Source organism: Thermobia domestica, chromosome 13, assembly GCF_964235325.1.
Source record: "Thermobia domestica chromosome 13, izTheDome1.hap1.1, whole genome shotgun sequence".
NCBI classification, from domain to species: domain Eukaryota; kingdom Metazoa; phylum Arthropoda; class Insecta; order Zygentoma; family Lepismatidae; genus Thermobia; species Thermobia domestica.
In genome coordinates, this window is record NC_137466.1 from 189,153,774 (window position 1) to 189,175,311 (window position 21,538).

General features: G+C 36.9%; 1 protein-coding gene across 6 annotated transcripts in view; it reads right to left on the minus strand.

Moving 5' to 3' along the window:
• The window catches only part of LOC145668871 (coiled-coil domain-containing protein AGAP005037-like), a 1,021,830-nt gene that overhangs the window by 634,706 nt on the left and 365,586 nt on the right, over window positions 1-21,538 (minus strand). For 2 of the 6 annotated variants that reach the window (XM_081737126.1, XM_081737123.1), the window contains exon 1: window positions 19,702-19,841. The exons of the other annotated variants lie outside the window; for them this stretch is intronic. The gene's annotated coding sequence lies outside the window, so the exon portion shown is untranslated. Of the gene's footprint in view, window positions 1-19,701; window positions 19,842-21,538 lie in introns of those variants that run through there. 6 annotated transcript variants of the gene reach the window in all.

Here is a 21,538-nt window from a genome sequence, read left to right on the forward strand (position 1 = left end):
ACAATACATAGACAATATAATTATTCTATTATCAATTATACTACTATTACTACAAATAATAATAATAATAATAATAATAATAATAATAATAATTATTATTATTATTATTATTATTATTATTATTATTATTATTATTATTATTATTATTAGTAGTAGTAGTAGTAGTAGTAGTAGTAGTAGTAGTAGTAGTAGTAGTAGTAGTAGTAGTAGTAGTAGTAGTAGTAGTAGTAGTAGTAGTAGTAGTAGTAGTAGTACAACACCGTGTATAAACATGAACGATAGATGGTTAGTAAAGGAATACTAAAAGCTAGTTGACTGCCGACGTCGGTAGTCATGACGTCTACAAGGCAAAGACATCGTTCATTACCCTAAGCTGTAAACATCGGTGAACTACAGATGGTCAACTATTGACCTCTCGCCAAAAATTGGTAGCCCCGCAGCGACAATCCGCGGTGGCCCCAGTTCCATTTTGAAAACTTTACTACCAGCGGCAGAGACGCGATGAAACGACAACGAACCACAAAATTACTCTCCCAAAATATGTTAAAATGCCTATATGTGTGATTTGTTTATATTTAGGTGAGTCAAAAAACACAAAACAAATACCCCGGGGTGGACGCGAACTATCAATATTACGATTACTAGGCACGTGTTCTTGTGATTTCCCTACGGAAACGATCATAAAAAGCTTGCTTCTTGATGGATAAATCATTGACGTCTTAATTTAGCCAATCAGACAAACCCCTACATCTCGAGTTCTAGGAGGTGATACCGTGAACCGTTTCAGATTTATTGCTTTCTGGTGGGGTGCTATCTATGTGCAAAATTTGAGCATAATAGCCGACATGCATCTTCGGTGCCTGTTATCTTTAGTACAATTTTAACCAGAGATGGTGTGGGTCAATGAAAATTTGATTCACGACCCACCATGATCCAGTATCACCCACCGCCCAAATGACCCATTGGCCCACTCTGACCCATCATCCATCGTGATCTACTCTGATCCACCACCAACTATGAACCACTCTGAACCATTGCGACCAACTCCGACCCATCGACATCAACTCTGACCCATGATCCACGTCCTCTTCTCTACTCTGACCCATGACTAAAGAGGCTACACTTGTAATAAAACAAGACTGTGAAATTATCACTTACCGGAGTTTGAATTTCTACCATCAATGGCTCAAGCACCTCTCTGTTACTATGCTGGTGGATCTGACCTTTACGATATATAATGGCAAAGTGTTTCTCAACTTCCGAATTAAAATGAATTTAAATTTATCATATATAATTATTTCTTTGTTGCCTTACAGACACATTTCAGTAGAAAATAGGATGAAATTTGAAAGTCTCAAATCAAGGAAAAGTAGACCAACGTAAAAAAAAGAAAGAAAAACTAATTTTCTATATCATTAAGCACCTGGAGTGCCACTCTTTATCTAATCCACCTCGAAAATTGTGGATTCGACACTAATGTCGGTCTTTATATATATATATATATATATATATATATATATATATATATATATATATATAATTTTGATGTCAGCCCCTTTCATTTCTCCTAGGAGAGCAAACGGATATTGCCACCGTTAGGACTAAATTTGGTCTTAAATGACATTAAAATTTCTACCAATTAATTTAGCGACCAGTGTTGCATTTAAAAGCTCGGCGCCTCTACGCACTTTTGCTCTCGGCGCCCCAATAACTACATATTTCTCCGCCCCTTCATCCCTAACTTAAAAATAAAACTTAATTCGAATATGCTTAATTAGTGAATTTATTACATTTAAATACCACTCACTACATCCTACAGCTAGAACTACGTAACAAAAAATAACAAATGTGAAACGTGTTCTGAATTACAGTACAACCCCTCAAATCCGAACTAATTGGGGCTGAAGCCTGTTCGGATTTCGGGGAGTTCGGATTACCCGGGAAATGATATTACGTACTTATTTCGTCACTGAATTGGCGGTAAAACAACGACTGAGGTTAGACAGGGTGGCCCAGTGGTCGAAAGTGCAGTGACCTTGACTGGCCGGTGTACATTCATGTCCAAAATGATTGGAACAACACCCGTCAGCCACTCCAAACGACGTGATGTTCATGCGAGGCTGGCTTGAAATTGCCTCCGCGGGAAGATTTTCTAATCTTCGACAGTTAAAGATAACTGACTTCAAGTGAAAAATCAGTGTTTGTTTAATTTTGTGTTGTTATTTTTCGTGTGAATCGTAATTCAGTTGACCTAAAATGATTTCATTGTTTTGGAGTTTTTTAAATACGTAAGTAAATGTAAACTTTTCCTATTTTATCTAAACTTAACTGTATTTTATAATGTTTTGAATAAGCATTAAGTCTAAATATGTTAAAACCTTAAAAAAAACTAAGTTTGTGTGATTAAATCTATTTTTTTCATTTTCCAGCTGTAGTTATTATTATTATTATTATTATTATTATTATTATTATTTTTGAGAAAGTGTTCGGATTTGCCGGGTTTTCGGATTTCCGGGGTTCGGATTTGAGGGTTTGTACTGTATTTTTAGATTTCTTACGCTATTATTATACATATTAGAACAGTAAAAGAGGATTGTTCATGAAATAGTATATTTGCTCTTGATTTTTAACTTTTTCATACGGAAAAAATTAAAATATTATTCAAGTTTTAAACTTTGCACTCTGCAAATATATTGCCCTCTAGGCAATGGGACTAATGTGAACTGTGGACTAATGTGGACTAATGTGGACTAATGGGAAATGCGGCAGTTAGCGGCGCTGAAAATTTACGATTCGATTCTAATATCGGTTGATTTCGATATTTTTATGTCGCTACGTAACCACCCTGGGCGCTAATGGGAACTTAATTGGACTTGAATTGAAAGTAGAACTATTCACCTAAGCGACCACGAAGCTATGGATTCGATACTAATATCGACCAGTTTCTAGCATTTTTTATATGTATCCCGACAGTACTCTTTTCCAGACTGTAAGAAATATAGTTATAATTGCGCTAGATATATCAGAATTATGTTGAAACACACACATCCATCCACTTTTATATTCTGTATAAATAGAGAGTGAGCGAGCGAGCGAGAGAGAGCGACTAAAGGCATCACCACTTCCACATTGCAAAAGCATATATCAGGAATTGAATTGAAAATCTATGTAGACTTTCTGCTGTGGCGTGCTTCATAAGGACAATTCCAGTCTGCTCACGTGACCTTTGGGGTTCATGAATTTCTTGCGAGCGTTGCGACTTTGGATTCTCTGTTTAAACCTTTGGTTTATGCATCGAATAAGTTTTCAAGAACATAAATGACATGCTGTATTATGAATGTTGAGAATTACCCTCTATATGACAAATAGCTGCAAATAAATACACTACATGATTTATTTATTGCTAGTGAACGAGTTTCTTAACTTGTATTTAACATTCTCATATATATAATACAGACCTACTGTGGACACCTACCTATTTCAGATGTTATATTTTAAACATAATAATTACTACATTCTGCAATGATTATGTTATATATACACAACTGATGTATTTAATGTCATTATTTTATATAATTTTTCATGCATTGCGGAAAATATAATTTTTTAAAAAGGCATTGACCCAGAAGGGATTCGAACTCACAACCTTATGATTTGAAATCCGACAGCTTACCAGTGAGCTAACACAAGGACTTCTGCTAAGGTACTTTTAGCGATGTATAACGGTTCTCAAGAAAATTATGACATTCATACCCACTAGAAACGCTGTTTTTGTTCTACTTTGACTATTATTTTAGTACTTAGGCGATAATTATGTTCTATGTCTTAACTTTGAGCATTCTTTTACATATGGAAAGATTCGTTTACATATCTAAATGTTCCATTACGTATGGAGAGCTAAATGACAAACAAGCATGTGGTGACATTAATACAAAGTTTCGAAATATTGTGTCATTAAGTATTTCAATCAATGTTGCTTTTTTTCAACACTTGATAACAAGTCTTATTATATTTAAAAGAAGAAAAACACATCTGCAAACTTTTCCCGATTACAAAGGCTGGCTTGGAGGTTCGAACCTGGTTTACTATTTCCCGAAGATACCCGAAGTTGGACTTTGAAAATTTTTGCCTCAAAACACCAATAAAGAATGCGCTCAACCTTTTTGAGACAAGGTGTACATTATCCTATATCTTCTTTTCCTTTTTTTACTTGGAATTTATCGCCAATATTAAAGCTGCAGCTTCTGGCTCTAGCATGGCTGCCGTTTTGGTATCAAGATCTTTTGAGCGTCTCAGAAGTATCAATGTCTTCACACTACAGGTTCACACAGGGGTGTAGCCACGGGGGGGGAGCATCGCGGCCAGCCCCCCCCAAATGATTTCCTGGCCCCCCAAATGACCAGCTTTTAAAACATCATTGTAAGATTTCCGAAAGGAACGGATGGATTCCCGGACATGCTGTAAAGGAAAGAAGTGTCACACGTTGTTAATCCCGTGCGCACACGTAGCTGCGTTTTCAAATATGCATTTTTCAATAGAATAGGTATGACTTTCTAAATGACGTTTTTAACCGCACTTTGCACGATGTATTGTTTTTAAGCTGTTGGCCTCTGAAGTTCATGTTACCTCGCTTTCAACATTCTGTCATTCCTAAACGGAACGGAATTTCCCCCATGTTCACTAGGACCTTTCTGCTTTTTTTTAAAGATGTACTATCACCCGTCCAAGTTCGTCCACGTAGTTACCGTTCACTGTGTATATATAGATATATAGATAGATAAATATTTCCATTATTTTGAAAAGTTGCGAACTATAGCCTATATAAATTGAATCATACAGAAGGGATTCGAAGACGCACTAGAAACCAGCATGACTGGTGAAGAATCCTGTGTGTATTACAATACAATAAAACTCCGTTTTGTGGCTATCGCAGCATTGCATTCACGCCACACGCTTTTCTGGAGTTAGTTGTTAGTGATCGTAACCACCGCTTTAAAATTCCTTCACGTTCCCACCTGTATCGATATTTCTGAGAATATTATTTAAAAGTTCTGATTCGAATCATTACCCACTCTTTTCTTCGAAGAAGTTTCGCATGAAATAGAAGAAACATTTTTTCGTGAAGTAATATGTTCCGCGATGGAACGATGCACGATTTGCAGACCTAAGGATATTAAAAACCTGATTCGTCGGATATTAATGTCGTACTACTTTATTATTATTATTATTATTGGATTTGAATATTTCTGAAGAAATTGAATTTATTCGCATTCTCGCACTGATTTAGGAAAAAAAGAATTTGTAAAGTGGTAAAATGAAGTTCGAAGTCCAAAGAAGAGGCTCGAAAGCTTGTTCACAAATGAGATGTCCTGCTCCTTCACGTGTTCAGCCACTTCGAATCTATGGTCGAGGAGAAACAGAACTTTGCATCGTTGACACTGGAGAACTTCAAATGCACGAAACATTCTGTATCTCGGAAGAAGAGGTTCGATGTTATTTCTTTAAATCCTGTTTTAACTGTATCTTCTGCAGTACTTTCTCCTTGCCAATCACCAGTGACCTAAAATGATAGGTGCAATCTCCTTGGGGAAACGACAGTAGTATTGAAGAATTAGGATTGGTTAATTAAACAACCTTATGGGGATAAAATATTATTACGAGTCTACCATTTTCTTATACTTTGATTTGTTGGCGAAAAACCGCTACAAATATATTCACAATAATATAAGCATTTTGTAATAAGAAGTTCTAACACTAAAAATAGTTTTTTTTTATTGTAATAACCCCTAAAATAATCAAAATAATGAAAAAAAAAACAAAAATCAAAAAGTGTTACGTAACAAAGGGGAGGAGTTCGGCCTTGCGCTACGAAATGTGACAAGCAGGAGGGAGGGGTAAAAATTGGTCAAAAATAGCGTTACGTAATATGTGGACGGCCCCTAGAACAGGAAATGAGACATAGATGTAATAAAATAATTATGTTTCTTCTTTTAGTCACGAATAATAAATAAATATATTTGTCAGGAAATCCTAAAGAAAATAAGTCAAATTTTAAAGAAAATCAGCTTTATGTAGATTAAGGGCCTGTGTACAAGGGCTTAAACTAAAATAGTTATGCACAAAGGTATGTTTGGTCAGGGACAGTAATTATTGGTTAAACATAATTAAAACTACCTGGAATATAATTTATGGAGAAAAAGCGAATAATAATAATAATAATAATAATAATAATAATAATAATAATAATAATAATAATAATAATAATAATAATAATAATAATAAGCTAGAAACCAGTGTTTTTTAGTTTCCCGAAGGAAACCGAAATTTTCCTTTTTTCAGGCCTCAAAAACACTAGCTGCTACATTATTTCTTTTGGCTTTGCAGCTGCCCCTCCCCCCTGAAAAACGACGGGCCCCTCCTACATTAACCTGCTGGCTACACCCCTGGGTTCACATGAGCGGCTCACAAGATCCTAGTGTAAAGGCAGCCTAAAAGTCCTAACTTTTTCCTTTCGTAATTTTAAGCATTTATGTTTTTGTGTAGTCTGATTCCTATTGTAAACTATATAAAACCATAAACGTGATAATAAAAGTTACAAAAACCAAGTATTTGCAATTGCTAGTGTTGCAAAGAAGACGAGAATTCAAATACTGTTTCAGTGTCCATGATTTATAACATACTGTTAGTATAAAAACTATAAATTGTAAATACTATGAAAGAGTATTTAACAACTTTGAACATTCGCAAGTCGTTACACATAATAAGTATGGTTTAAATATTATTATAGACAGGAGTAAGAGTGGATCTCAAAAGGTAGCGGGACGCATAATGTCACGCGCTCCTGTGCGTATCTGCCCTTTGTAATTTTTTAGGAAGTGGAGGGACGCAATAGATATATTCTGGAAGTGGGGCGACAACGTCCTCCCGCGTTCCCCTTACTTTTATCCCTGGTTATATTACACAATTCGTGGACTTCTAGTGACGCTGAAGGATTCTGATAACAGATCTAGATGAAATAAAGAAATACAGGGCATAAATTTTGTACATAAATTTACAAAACGAGACGAATTGAGACTGCCCGTTTCGAGAAATGAGACGAGACGTGAATAAATCGTCCAGAATCGAGACGAGACGAGACTTCTACAAAATATACGAGACGAAACGAGAAAACATTAAAGACGTACTTTATTCATATTTCTCTTGAAGTCCAAAAGTGCTATGAAATGTGTAGCAATGAACATAATGTTCCTTCGAAACAGAAGCACTGAACTAGCTTTCATTACATAGGAAAAAAATCCTTTCTCAGCAGCGAGATTATACAGGGCGAGATCTAACTGGGATTTGAAGTATTTGGTAATGCGTTTTATACTTTACCATTGGGAACCACAGCCCTAAACCTCTTGCATTAAAGGAACGCACTCTAGCCACTAGGCAAGGTACGAGGGTTTAAAATGCACGAAATTTATTACCTAATCCTTCTCTAGACGACACTTGATTTTATATAATATTTGTGGACGGTGGCTCTGTGGTAGCGTGCTTACCTCTGGTGCGAGAGGTCCCTGGTTCGATCCCCGATCAAGTAAGTTTGTGGTGGACAACATCGTGACCGTGAGTTTCCTTCCACATTCTCATTCCACTAATTCATATATGACCATTCACATGCGTTTATCCATCTCCCTTAGCCTTACAGGCATAATCGTGGGACGTTAAATTGAAATATATTTAATTTGATTTTAGTTTTAGCGTCCCTTTCAGCAGCGAGGTTATATGAGACATGGACCTACAGTTTAACGTGGAATCCGAACAACATGAGCTTCCGTCGGGGATCAAATCCGATTCTCTCATGCCATACGCGAACTGATTAGCCCCGAGGGAGCTCTGAAATTTATATATATATGAAAAAATGAATTAAAGGTCCATAGCTCCAATGTTATGGGACCTACCGCAGTCGGGTCAAGACTTCTATTAGGAACTATTATGGGACCTATCCACACACGAGGTGTGATTGGAAAGTTTTAAGATTGGGCTTTTAATTTAAAAATGGCAGTACTTACAGGCCATTGTGATGGATCTCCTTCAAAGTAGTCTCCTGCTGAATGAATACACCGATTCCAACGGTGTTTCCACTTCTGGAAGCATTCCTGAAAACTATTTTCCGTGATGGTGTGAAGCACTCTCTCCGTATTTGCTTGAATGTCCTCAATTGAGAAGACTGGGCCTTTGTTTCCGGGTCATACCCATAAACCCACGAGTCGTCGCCTGTTATTACCCTATTCAAGAAATCTGAGTCCATTTTGGCTCGATTAAACAGTTTTTGAGACATTTCAAGTCTGTGTTGTTTCTGCTCATGTGAAAACATTTTGGAATGAATTTCGCGGACACTCGAGGCATGTTCAAATCATCATTTAAATTGACTGAACCGCATAGAAACTTAAATTCAGGTCTTCAGCCATCTCCCTAATTGTAAGTCTACTGTTCGAGCGCACTAAATCGCCAACTTTTGCAATATTCCGTTAGTTTTTGATGTTGAAGGCCGGTCAGACCGGGGGTCATCGTCTACTGGCTCGCGGCCATCTTTGAATCTGTGAAACCAGATAAACACGTTCGACCGGCTCAGACATTTGTCACCAAAAGCTGTTTTTAAGAGTTCGTAAGTCTCCGAAGCAGATTTCCCAGTTTTAAAACAAAATTTCACACAAACGCGTTGTTCCAATTTTTCATCCATTTTGCGCACTTAAAAATCTACCAAGACACTAACACACGCCCGCACTCAACTGGTTGCTACGCCATACTGAATAAATATATCTCGGTGCATGTTTCAACATGTCTCAAGGACACACCAAGCCACCGCTTCCATGCTAACGGGCGATTATATCTACTCCTCCTGAGCAGTATTGCCAACTGTCTTAAAACTTTCCAATCACACCTCGTATCCAAGTTTCACAATCCTGTGGTACTTCCGCAACAATTTTTATAGAGGTAGTTGGTGAATACTTCAAATTATATGCTCGCAGCCAAACGCCCTGTATAAAAATTGTTGCGTGAGTACTTCAGGATTCTGAAACATGTATTTTTGGATAGTGCACATATTAATTCCTGACTGAAGCCTTGACCTGAATACGGTAGGTCCCTTAGTTTTTGGAGCTATGCACCTTTAAAGTGGATTTTTTCATGTTTTCAGAAGCCTATAACTCCGGAGATAAGCATTTGTACATCGAGATTGGTCTATACTTTTTGTGTTAACTTAGTGTCAGGAATCACCTTCCAAACGTTGTCGGTGTTGTTTTGAAACACGCTGTATATGATGCATTAACTTAATTTTTTTAATAACAGCGTTTTAGTTTGAGAAGGATAGGCCTATTATATTTCAGATTGGAAATGCTCAAATGAGTCCTGGAATGATTTTTTAAGAAGTCAGCCACAGCATAAAGAAATTTATTAATGATAACATCCCAACATTCACCTGAAGGAGTGGAGAAACGAGAATGCGCAACAGCAACATTCAAATCCATGATTTTCCGATTACTAGCCAAGAGTGTTAGAAGTACAGCACATCTACGTACGTCGACTCGATATTTGTCTTTATCAGGGGTAAAGATCAGGGGAAACGCAGGTGGACTCCGTTAACCCACTTCCAAAAAAATATATACGGCGTCCTCTCACTTCCAAAAAATTACAAAGGGCAAAGATGGGCAAGGGGGCGGCGTTACGTCATGGTACGCGTCCTCCTACCTTTTCAGATCCACTTTTACTCCTGGTAAGGTGACCAAAACTTTTAATTTCAAAAACGGGACGCATACGAATCGGCGACGGCGGGGGGGGGGGGGGAGGACTTCCACATTGCATTTTGCTACTCAGCAGTGTTTTCAATTTACAAAATACACAAGAAAGAATTATAACACAGCGTTTCTAACTTAAGTACTACCCAACAATACTTTTAACTACTTCAACACTCAGAATTCCCACTCAATTCCCACTTGAACCACAGAACATTCAATTCTCATTTGAATATTCAGAAGTTCTAGGCACGGCTGAGCCTTCCCAATGAGTGTTGGTACGGAAGAGTGTAGAATTAGCATTGACCATTTATATTTTGAATAATAATTACGGGACACCTGGGTCATGTTTGCTTAAAAACGGGACATTTAGGCGTACCGTTTGAGAATCAGAAAAAAACGGGACAACAGTTGAAAATAAATGACTGTCCCGGCTAAAACGGGACGTCTGGTCACCTTGCTCCTGGTCTTTATGTAAGAAAATTTGCCTTTAATATAGTAGCGAAGAGGGGCTTCTGTCCACTGTGTCCCTCAGCGTCCGTGTTCCTAAATTTAGCATCAACAGTATTTTCTGCTTTGGATAAATAACGACACCCTGTATAAACTAAGAAAAATGAATGACAAAAGACATGCACATCGTATGTTAATGAAATGAGGCAGGAATTGAACAGACTCTACTCTTTTTGAGTTTGTAATCGTCGGTTGGTAAGGAAAGGGGAGGAGATGTAACGACTGAATGAGTTAAATGGAGGGAACGCCTTCGCAGTCACACCTTCCCCATCAGCAGGATCAAAGGTGGCTGCCACCTACTTTAATAGATTAGCACGCTGTGTGGAGTAGGAGGAAGCAGGCAAACTGTTGCAGGAACGCTCGGCTAAATTGCTTGTTGGCGCTAACAGACACAAGCACGACAAGTGATTAGATAGATAGACATACACAAACACACACACATACACACAGTGCACTCAGATCAACAAAGAAAGCCCGTGCAAGTGAAAATTTATCTTACTGATCAGTCTTTCGTGAAATTGCTTCATTATTTTACACTTTAAATAAGAACAATGCTTAAGTTTACAGTTCTTTCAAGTAGCAAGGAATAAATGGCATTGTATAGACAAAGTACATAAGAGAATGACATGCCTTTTTGATGTCTACAAATTAATTAGTTATTTCGGAGTTTAACGTATACCGTTCAGCACCAAGGCTATAAAAGAAGACTTACAGTCTAAAACAGAATCCGAATTAATGAGTTAACGTCGGGATTCGAACTCGAGTCTCACACAAGCAAGCTTTATTTCCATAAATTATTTTGCTATGAAAGCAAATAAGAGAGTACCTTTTCGTGTATTGAACAAGAAGCAATCTATATATCAAAATGCTACGTTTCTATGTTTGTGGTCAAGAAAAGTTTATATGTTAGTGGACGTTTATATGTTTGTGGCGAATTCTTTTGACAACGATATCTCGGAAACCACCAACTCTAGAAAGATGTCGTTTTCACTGATGGATTGCAAATTTTGGGAAGATTGTTCAGTTGTAATTGAATATTTTTTTAATAGTCATTATTGCTTTTTTTTAGGAGTATACTTTTGTACACACTTGTACATTTTTAAGGATACACAGGGAATATTGAAATTTAAAAAGGATCATATCCTGCGAGTTATACATTCCAGCATCACACGTTTGTATACGGGGTTAGTATATCTCTCCGGAGTTTTTTCATGGAGAAATGATCATGAAAAACGAAGGATAACCATTTCTCCAGTCTAAGATGAATCTTTCTTTTTGGAGTGTTTAGGCCAATGAACACCATATATCACTGACATTATAATTAATTGTGTGTGTAATGTATTTGCTTATTACATACTGCATACAAGAAGAAAGAAAATACTGATCATACATGAATTAGAATATTCAACTGGAAGTACGCTCAAATCTTGTAAATTGTGCGAGATATTGAAAAAATAATCGAAAAAAATTCCCCTTTATAGTACCCCTTGCCGATTTTTATCAAGTCATCCTTCACTTGTGTCTGGAAAAGGACATGTACAGATGTTGTAAGGAATGATAGGGAGATTCATGCTCATGTGTGAATGATGTAGAGAGCGCACGTTCAACTAATATTTTATGATAATTTTGGATTAATTTGAGCAGTAGTTCAAGCATCCTTGTTAAATATAATTACTTTTTCTTAAATTAATTTTAAACCTGTCGTTTTGAAGTTAACATGGAAAAGTCTTGCGTAAATATTTTTTATCTCTCTGCACGATCCAAAAGTTACCGTGTAACCTTAAATCTTTATACTGGTCTATCCTGTAAAGTTTGTTCTGGTTGCAAAATGCAATATATCTAGTTCTTTTCGTAGATAATAATATCTCGACTTCCTCAGATTTTCGTATTTTAACATTGTGGAATGTTGAAAATTACAATTTTTCAGTGTTTTTATAAAGGTTATATTAGCAAGCTCCTGGGGGCCACGATGGCTCTGTGGTAGAGCGCTTACCTCCGATGCGTGGAGTCCTTGGTTCGATTCTCGCTCAAGAGTGTTTGTGGATAACATCGTATCCGTGAGTTTCCTTGGGGTACTCCAGTTTCCTCCCACAATAGCATTTCACCAACTCTTTCATTATCATTCACTTACTTTAATCATCTATTTTCGTTAGCCTAACGGCCATAATCATAAACTAAAAGATTTCATTTATCAGGCTCCTTTCTTACGTCATTTTCCTCCAACACTTTTTTAAAAGTACTTTTTTCGTGTGTTGTGTTACCACGTCCATGTATTTATCAGTTCCATAGCAGCAAATGTTTGGGTACTGTCAGTGCCGTGCCGTGGAAAATCAGCGCCCGGGGCGAGACCATACATATATCCCAAGTATTTTTTCCTTTCTTTTGCCCCTTTTTCTCCCGATTTTTTCGCCCCCTTACTTCGGCGCCCGGGGCCATCGCCCCGCTCGCCCGCCCGAACGTCACGGCCCTGGGTACTGTATACATTTACGAGTAGTATTCAACAACATTTAGTGAAGAGGAAAAGTTAAAAGATGTATAGCTTCCTAACCATTTCTTTACTACGTCTGAATTATATTTAAAAGTAATATTATTATACGTATGAAAATTACAGGAAAAAAATGCATAAAACTACGAAAGATAACATCTGGCAGCAACTTTGGGTAGCTTTTGTTAGTTATGATAGAAAGTTGAAAAAGAATAGAATATATAGTGGAATTACAAACTAAACCAACTTTTCTTATCAGCAGTAAAACTGTGTAAAGTCTATTAGGGCCACGTGCAGACTACCAGTGAATCAAATTTTTCTACCGTTACAAAGGGTTGGCCACCTAACATAGTCACTAGGAGCAGTGGTAAAAGTGGATCTGAAAACGTAGGGGGACGGATGACGTCACGCCGTCTCCCGTGCCTATCTTTGCCCATTGTATTTTTTTAAGAAGCGGGAGAGCCATAGATATTATTTAGAAGTGGGGGAACGAAGTCCTCCTACATTCCGTCTCACTTTTACCCCCTGACTAAGAGGCACAAAGAAGAGTGACTTGCTTTTTCCTTTACTATTAAAGAAAAAGAAATGGTTTTGTTCTGGTGCTAACTATAGTTTTGTGACTTTTTCTTACATACAGGAATATTAATTGTATAAAAAGTACTTTGTATACTGCGAAATTTATTAATTTATTCAGAACAAAATCTGTAACAAATCCCTAAGCGTGGGAGACTCGGGTTCGATTCCCAACGGGAGCTCATGTGGTTCGAATTCCATGTTAATCAGTAGGTCCATGTCATATATAGCCTCCATGCTGAGCGGGACGTTAAACACAAAATCATCAACTCAGCTCAAATCCCTAAGTATGCCCTGAATGTTTAGATTTAAATAATTCGATATAAAGGATATATTTAGACGCTTCTCGAAAACGCATATTAGTGCATATATTCTCTTTTTGATCCATGTACTCTGTACCTATAGCAAAAATTAAACTTAAAACAATAGTATTTTATAAGCAAACATTCAAACATTGTGCATTTTAAAGATTATTATTCGATGCATGATGGTTATTGATATGTAGGCTTGCGGTATTAAAAACATCGTAGTATGTTGTTCGTTTTTGTACGCAACCCTATTTACTTACGAATGAGAAACGGAAAAGGATTACCGAACTTATTTTTATTTATCAAGACTGTACATATTACCGAATCATAATAGTAAATTAATATTTATACAAGTGGAAAGTAATATAAGCCTCGTTTACAGTTATTTTTACGGAACAAGTTTTTTTTAAGGCCGGTCGATCGAATATGCATACTTGTATACATGTTTGTTGAAAGATACGAGTCACTTAATTAACACACACCTATTCATAGGCTTATTAGTACATTTACAAGCAAAGGATCTTGGCATTTTATATTTGTGTGAGCGTCCGTAATGAAGAGAATAGAAACGATAGCATTTAAAAGAAATGGTTGTACAAAACCATCAATATTGAAAGTTTATCTTGAATAAGTTAATACAGGGTGAATGGGAAGTTTACGTTTTCACTGCTGATATGTGTAATAGTAGTGATACTATTATGAACTTTAATTGTATTCAGGAATGCAACGGAGAGTTGGTATATGTCGTTATTACATAGTTCAACGATAAAACATATTTACAGTTGTAGACACGCACCCAGAATTTTTTGTTGAGAGAGGTGCAGGCTTTGGGGCGGAGGACCAATACTACAATCCACAGTGGCGTATTTACGGAATTTGTTTCGGGAGGGGCTTTGCTAACTTTCGGGGGCGGCTTTGCCTGAAAATGTGAAAATTCTGTAAGATATTTCATATACTTTACTATAGTGAGATTTCGGAGGGGGGGCTTGAGCCCGGAAGCCCCCCCTAAATACGCCACTGACAAGCCACTACGTTTATTAGTATTGAACGAGTATTATTCTGTACCCGAAAAGACGATAAGTAATTGTAAAATACTTCCACCTATATTTTCAGAAAAGAAATGATAGAACTAGATTGTTTTTAACAAGAGAAAGAGTACAGAAGAAGTGTAAGATTAAATTTTCATGCTACATCAATCATTTCCCTGTTTAACAAGTAGAGTTTTATTGAGAAAGTACAAATGGTAAGAAGCTTTTTTGGGGGGATTCCACTCCAGATCCGGTGGATCTCGACCATGGGTACACCCCTGGTCCAGCGTTTAATCACTTTAAATCAGGGATTATTGGGAGCCATAAGGGTAACACGCTATTTTATTTAAATGGTTGAGCTTATACCTACCATAAGATCTACCAATACATCACTGCTGGTATCATACATTAGCTTCGTTCAACTCGCTTCACTAGGATCAGCTAAGGAAAATAATAATAAATGTATATGATTAAATTTGGAACCCTCTTTCATCCCAAAGGATAGAGATGCAGTAATATTTTATGTATTATCCATTAAAATGTTTATCGATTTCATATACTTATCATTCACTACATTCTCTACACCAAGATCCAGCTATTGTGGACGAAAAGCCACGACGGCATTCCTCTTGGGGAAATGACACAGAATTAAGAATAGGGAAATGCTACGGGAAGGGAAAGCCATGGAGAGAATTTGCTTATTTTTACTGGCGTGGGAGTCAACTCCAACAACAGTTGATGAAGTGAAATATATATTATTGTATTATTTGCACTCAATATTGTATTATTTGTTTTGGAAATACCATTAAAATGATGTGTGGAGAAAAATGGAGAGAATTAGCTGGGTCGAGCGGAAAACGAATGAGATGGTGGTGTTACAAATGGTGCGGGAGAAAAGAACATTTTTAAATATTATTAAGAAGAGGAAGAGAAACTGGTTGGGACATTGGATAAGAAGGAACTGTATGATGAGGGACGTGCTAGAGGGTATGGTGGGAGAAAAGAGAGGAAGGGGACGAAGGAGACTACAATTGAAGGAGATTTCAAGACAGAAAAATCGTACGTGAAAATGTAGAGGTTAGGGATAGACCGTGGAGCACGGAAGCATTTAAGTTGCGGCATGTGACCTGGCAATAATGGCAGAATACCTATGATGATGATGATGATTAAAATGATCTTAAAACATGGTGTATGAACAATGATGATAACACGAAAACAAAATAATATGTATATTTCTAACCTGCAAAACTATTTTTTTTTAAATTTCTTATTGGAATTTGAAAATACACTAGGGGGTGGAAAGTGGTACTACGAAAGTACTGGAAATCCACGTTGAAAATAGGAAACATGGCACTCGGTGGCATTTCGTAGCTCAGGGGATGGGAGATCATTCCCTGAAATCATTACTAAGCTCTACTATGTGAGTTAACGGGAAATATGAAGTTTTTCGCCCTACTTACAGGTTCATTTCCATGTAACGTAGAATTCACGTTAACCATTGTCTTACTGATTTTATTTTAAATGTTAATCTCAGTATATTTACAGTAACATTGTTAGGGTCATCAAGTCTAGGAGGCTTGGGTGAGCAGGTCATGTAACCAGGATGGAAGAAAGTAGGAACGCTTTCAAAGTCTTGACTGGAAGACCAACCAGAAAACGACCATTAGGAAGACCTAGGCGCAGATGGAAGGACAATATTAACATGGATCTCGCAGAAATAGGAATACAAAGTAGAAACTGGATCCAGTTGGCTAAGGATAGAAGTCAGTGGAGAGCTTTTGTGAACGCGGCATTGAGCCTTCGGGTTCCATAGGCCATAGAGTTAGTTAGTTAGTTAGATCTCAGTATACAAATAAAATTTCCATGAACCTTTGGCGTGGGAGGCCCGGGTTTGATTCCCGGCGAGAGCTCATGTGGTTCGGAATCCACATTAATCAGTAGGTCCACGTCTCAGTAGCCTCGCTGCTGAACGGGACGTTAAAATAAAAATCCATATTTCCCTAACAACTGACATTTTATGTCTTTGCTTAATGAATAAACATTTGCTATAACTTGTATTTCTTCGTAATATTACTCGTAATTCACCAACTATACAAGTGTTTTTTTTTTTTTTTTTTTTTAATATTGAAAATCGACAGAGGACAATTATATAAGAAGTATATGAAAACAAGAAAACCTTCAAACAGAAAAAATATCTTTGTCTTGAAACTAACTTTGTAGAATACAAGTAATATTTTTTTCGGACATTCCGATTGAATATTTTCCACACATCATGTTGATAATGCATGTATTCCGTGAAACAGAAACGCAACGTAAAATAAAGTGGCATAAGATAATAAATAACTGCCTGGGGACAAGGGCGCCGATCCTGGGAGCCGGGGGTACCGGGCCCTCCCAATGTTCATGTAGGCCTCCCATGTATTTTTATGAATATGAATATGTATTTATATTTTTTTACTGTTACATATATTTTTTGAATATACAATATTTGGCATAACTAGCAATCAATTTGTCTTAAAATCCTCATATATGCCTTCTTAGACCCTTGTCTGCAACAAAATACACATCTGAATCCCCCCTATCCAAAAGTTAGAGAAATCGGCAACCTTGGCCTGGGCTACAATTTAACAGTTGTTAAGTGATTTGACCAGGGCCGCATGTACGCATAGGGGCGGCAAAGCTTCTAGGCTATTTTTGTTATACTTCTCTCCATCAGTAGCCTCATATTGGTGAGAATCAAGTTAGCCATAATTTTATTAGCTCAAGTTGTTTAGTTGTTATGAGTTTATAGCTAAATTTTATTTTTCCTCTTTCACTTAAATATTGATTTATTCACCTTAGTGCAGCGTTTCCCAACCTTTTTCAACTTGCGGCACACTACAGGTGTAACTTGAATTCTTGCGGCACACTCATAGATATTATTATTATTATTATTATTATTATTATTATTATTATTATTATTATTATTATTATTTGTAAATATAAAATACAGTGGTATTTTTTTCTCTGTGATTACTGATCTCACAGAGAAGAAAGCTCGATCACTGGTTTTCCCCCGTGATTATTATGCATATTTACCATTCTAATTTAAAACTTGACAACAATTGCAATGAAATATAGGACTCAGGTTTCTAAAAATACAATTCCTTTTTCGAAAACTGTATCCAACCTTTCACGAAGAAGGAAGATCAGTAAATAATGAACAAACAAATAAATCTCTTTTACTTTTAAAACACAAATGTAGGTAATTTGTATGCACGTTTGCTTTGTCAAAAGAATTGAATGATATTTTAAAATTTTAAGTTACGAAATTGTCTGTAACAATAAAGAAGCAATAATGGTCATAACAATGATAACATACACATTTTGAACATTGAAAATGTACAGAAAAGTAAGTCAGTATGAAACTTAAAATTGTAGATCCATAGTAGAGGTTCATTGTAATGTGAAATACTAATATACATTTTTCCCTATGTCTTGCAATTTGATTGATATAGAATTAATAATTTTGTTTCAATTTCCTCGCGGCACACCAGCGGCCCACTCGCGGCACACCAGTGTGCCGCGGCACACCGGTTGGGAAACGCTGCCTTAGTGTCTTACATTCTTTACATCGGCATTTATTGATATTGAGGAGTAGCATTTCTTTATGACCTGGGCGGTACAAACGTTAAATATTGCCGTACTTATCACACTGTAGCTAATCTATACAAGAAAAAGTCTTATCGCACGCTCTGTATAAAACACATTTTAGAGATTATTATTATTATTATTATTATTATTATTATTATTATTATTATTATTATTGAAATTAGCACCCTTGAAAATGGTACATACGACTAATCCTTTGCATTTACTTCCTATATCCACATTCTGCGTTTCGTTTTGTGATTCCAAATACGTATAGATAACAGTAGTAGATGCACTGTGTAGTATAGCTTGCAGGATAAGAGTTTAATACAGGGAAAGTATGCCTTGAGTATTTAACAACTATAGTTTAAAAATAACGTTTATATGAGGTTATAAGCTATTATTATTATTATTATTATTTCTTTGTATTTGTGACAAATAAAATGAACCTTTCTATCAAGCACTTGCAAGAAAAACAAAATACGAAACAGGATTGTTTACAGGGGCGTACGCGAAGGGTTGAAGTTCTCTTTCAATGAGATATGAAAAAATAAACATTTCCACATTAAGATATCTACACAACACATGTATTTTGAACCCCTTCCCTTTATGAAATGAGCACAATTTTATGTATAAGACTAATTTGAATATATGCAAAACATTTTTTCATGATTTACCTTGACCCGTCCTTACTCTTTCTACTGTGATTATAAAAACCGAAATTGAAAGAGTCCTCCAGCACGTATACTAGTTCTTTTTTTAAAAACCACAAAGGTTCATTTAGAAAATATTATGCATTAAAAGGAAAAACCGTTCTGCTTAATTGCAAATGAGATCCTTCCTAAATTGCATGTGCTGGTACTATTTAATCTTAACTGCCATCTAGACGGCTATTTAATCAATTAAAACAACCCGTGTTCATATCAAAACCTATTAATAAAACCAGAAAAGGGGGTCTCCGATTTTAATGATTACAGGGCTTGAAAAGAAAGGGGAAAAAATAGCAGTAGCAGTTGTTTCTGGTGACGTAATATAGATGTCAGGAGGGTAGTTTAATTCGTTGAGGCCCGCAAACTCTTCATCTATAGTAATTTATGGGCCAAAACACAAGTCTTCAAGCAGAAACTCTTTAAAAATCTTCTACAACGAAAGTATCAATTACATAATCTCTCACATGACGTTACGACAACGTGTGTACCGGTTGAAAAACAACCCCCTCTTCGATGATACGTCAACCTTACTACCCGCGTACACAGCGACACTCCTCAACATCCACTACACACGTTTGTCATATCGCAAAATATTTCACGAAGCTCACTTGCAAACAGGACGGTAACAGTGTGATAATAATCAGAGCGCTCTAATGATGGAAATATTAATTACTTCCTTACCTCCAGTATAAAGTATCCATGTTGCTTCTATTGAAGTTCACTACCACCCCTTTCTTGAACCGTAAAAGCTGAAGAGCAAAGCCTAATCAATAAAGTACGAAAACGTACAGCAAAAATCCAACTCAGGGAGAATCACTAAACTCGTAGTAATTCGACGAAATGCCGACAGAGGTCACAAGCGTATAGAGGAAAAGGCGCGTAGCAAGATAGGATGTTGTATGGTAATTATTGTCGTTATACAGAATAATTTTGCAGTTTGTATCTTGAGACTATTTATGGATGCATTAGAAAAAAAAGTGTCTTGGTGTTTATTTATTCATTAGAAGAACTAATCAACATCTTATTATAATTCATGCATTAATGATAAAACAAACGTCAAATTAAGTCACCTCTATATGGAGGTTGTTGGGTCGGATGCGTAATGAAAATGAAAATAAAATTTTTGAGTTTTAGCCCCACGGTTATGCCGGTTAGGCTAAAGGAGACGGTGATAATGAGTAATGAATGAAATGGGTAGAATGAAGAAAGTGAGAGGAAACAGGAGAACCCCGAGAAAACCCACGCACACGGTGTTTGTCCACCACAAAGTTCACTTGGCGGGGGCTGGGATCGAACCCGGGACCCCAAGCACCAGAGATGAACGCTCTACCACTGAGCCACCGCGGCCCCCGGGTGCGTAATGATTGTAATAAACTTGCTTAATACGCATTTCTGGCTAAACAGAAGGTATAACCTCCTAAAAGCCCATTTACATTTTTGCAAACTCTTTGAAAGAATGAGATATTTTTTTCGTTCTCAATACAGGTTGAGTTCACCCAGTAGCGCTAATTTCTGTGAAATTTTTCAGGGGAAGGGTGGGTTTGGGTGCTTTGTTGTCAGATATCCAAGCAAAGATCCAAGTACAGATATCCAGATTCTGGGGACCCAAACAAAGTTCGGGGGCTCTCGTCCTCATTCCTCAGGGTCGGTTTCCGTACGTTCATCCTGCCCAGCAAATCTTCTAATACGTTGGTAAGCCTATACATCGCTGACTATAGATTAGGCATATACTTCTACGGGCAGCCCTGTTTGACAATAGTATTTTTTTTTTTTTTTAAGAAAAGAAGCAGAATGTGAAAATATGAAGCAAAAGAAATGAAATATTTGAGTTTTACGTCCCACGATTATGTCGGTTAGGCTAAAGGAAACGGTGATGATCAGAAATGAAGGAAATGATGGAATAAAGAAAGTGGGAGGAAACGGGAGAACCCCGAGAAAACTCACGTTGTCCACCACAAAACTCACTTCGTGCGAGTTCGGATCGAACCAAGGACTCTATGTACCGGAGGTGACCGCTCTACCACTAAGCCTCCGCAACTCTATAAAGCAAAAGAGTGGTTTTGTTCTAGCAATGGCATATCAATAGCGTCAATTCGGGAAGAAGGGGTAGAAAATATCCAACGACATCAGAGTATTTTAGTAGTACACGTATACTAGGAGTATGCAAAATTTATTAAAACGTATAGGTCTCTCAAGCTCAGAGAAGGATACAATTGTCCCCCTGCCTTCCCTGTGGCATATACACAATTTCATCAAGGGGTAAGTAAGTTCATACCGTTTCAGGACACAAGCGGCTTTTGTATTCATATCTCTTAATACTTGATTTTCTTAATAAGTTGTTGAAGGGAGTTTTAGTTTAGTGTCCCTTTCAGCATCAAGGATATAGGAAACGGGACCTACAGCTTAACATGGGATCCGAACAACATCCGCTCCCATTGCGAATCGAACCAAGGTCTCCCGTGCTAAAGACGGGTACGCTAATTCTATATCCACGAGGGAGCTCTTGTTGAAAGGAAGT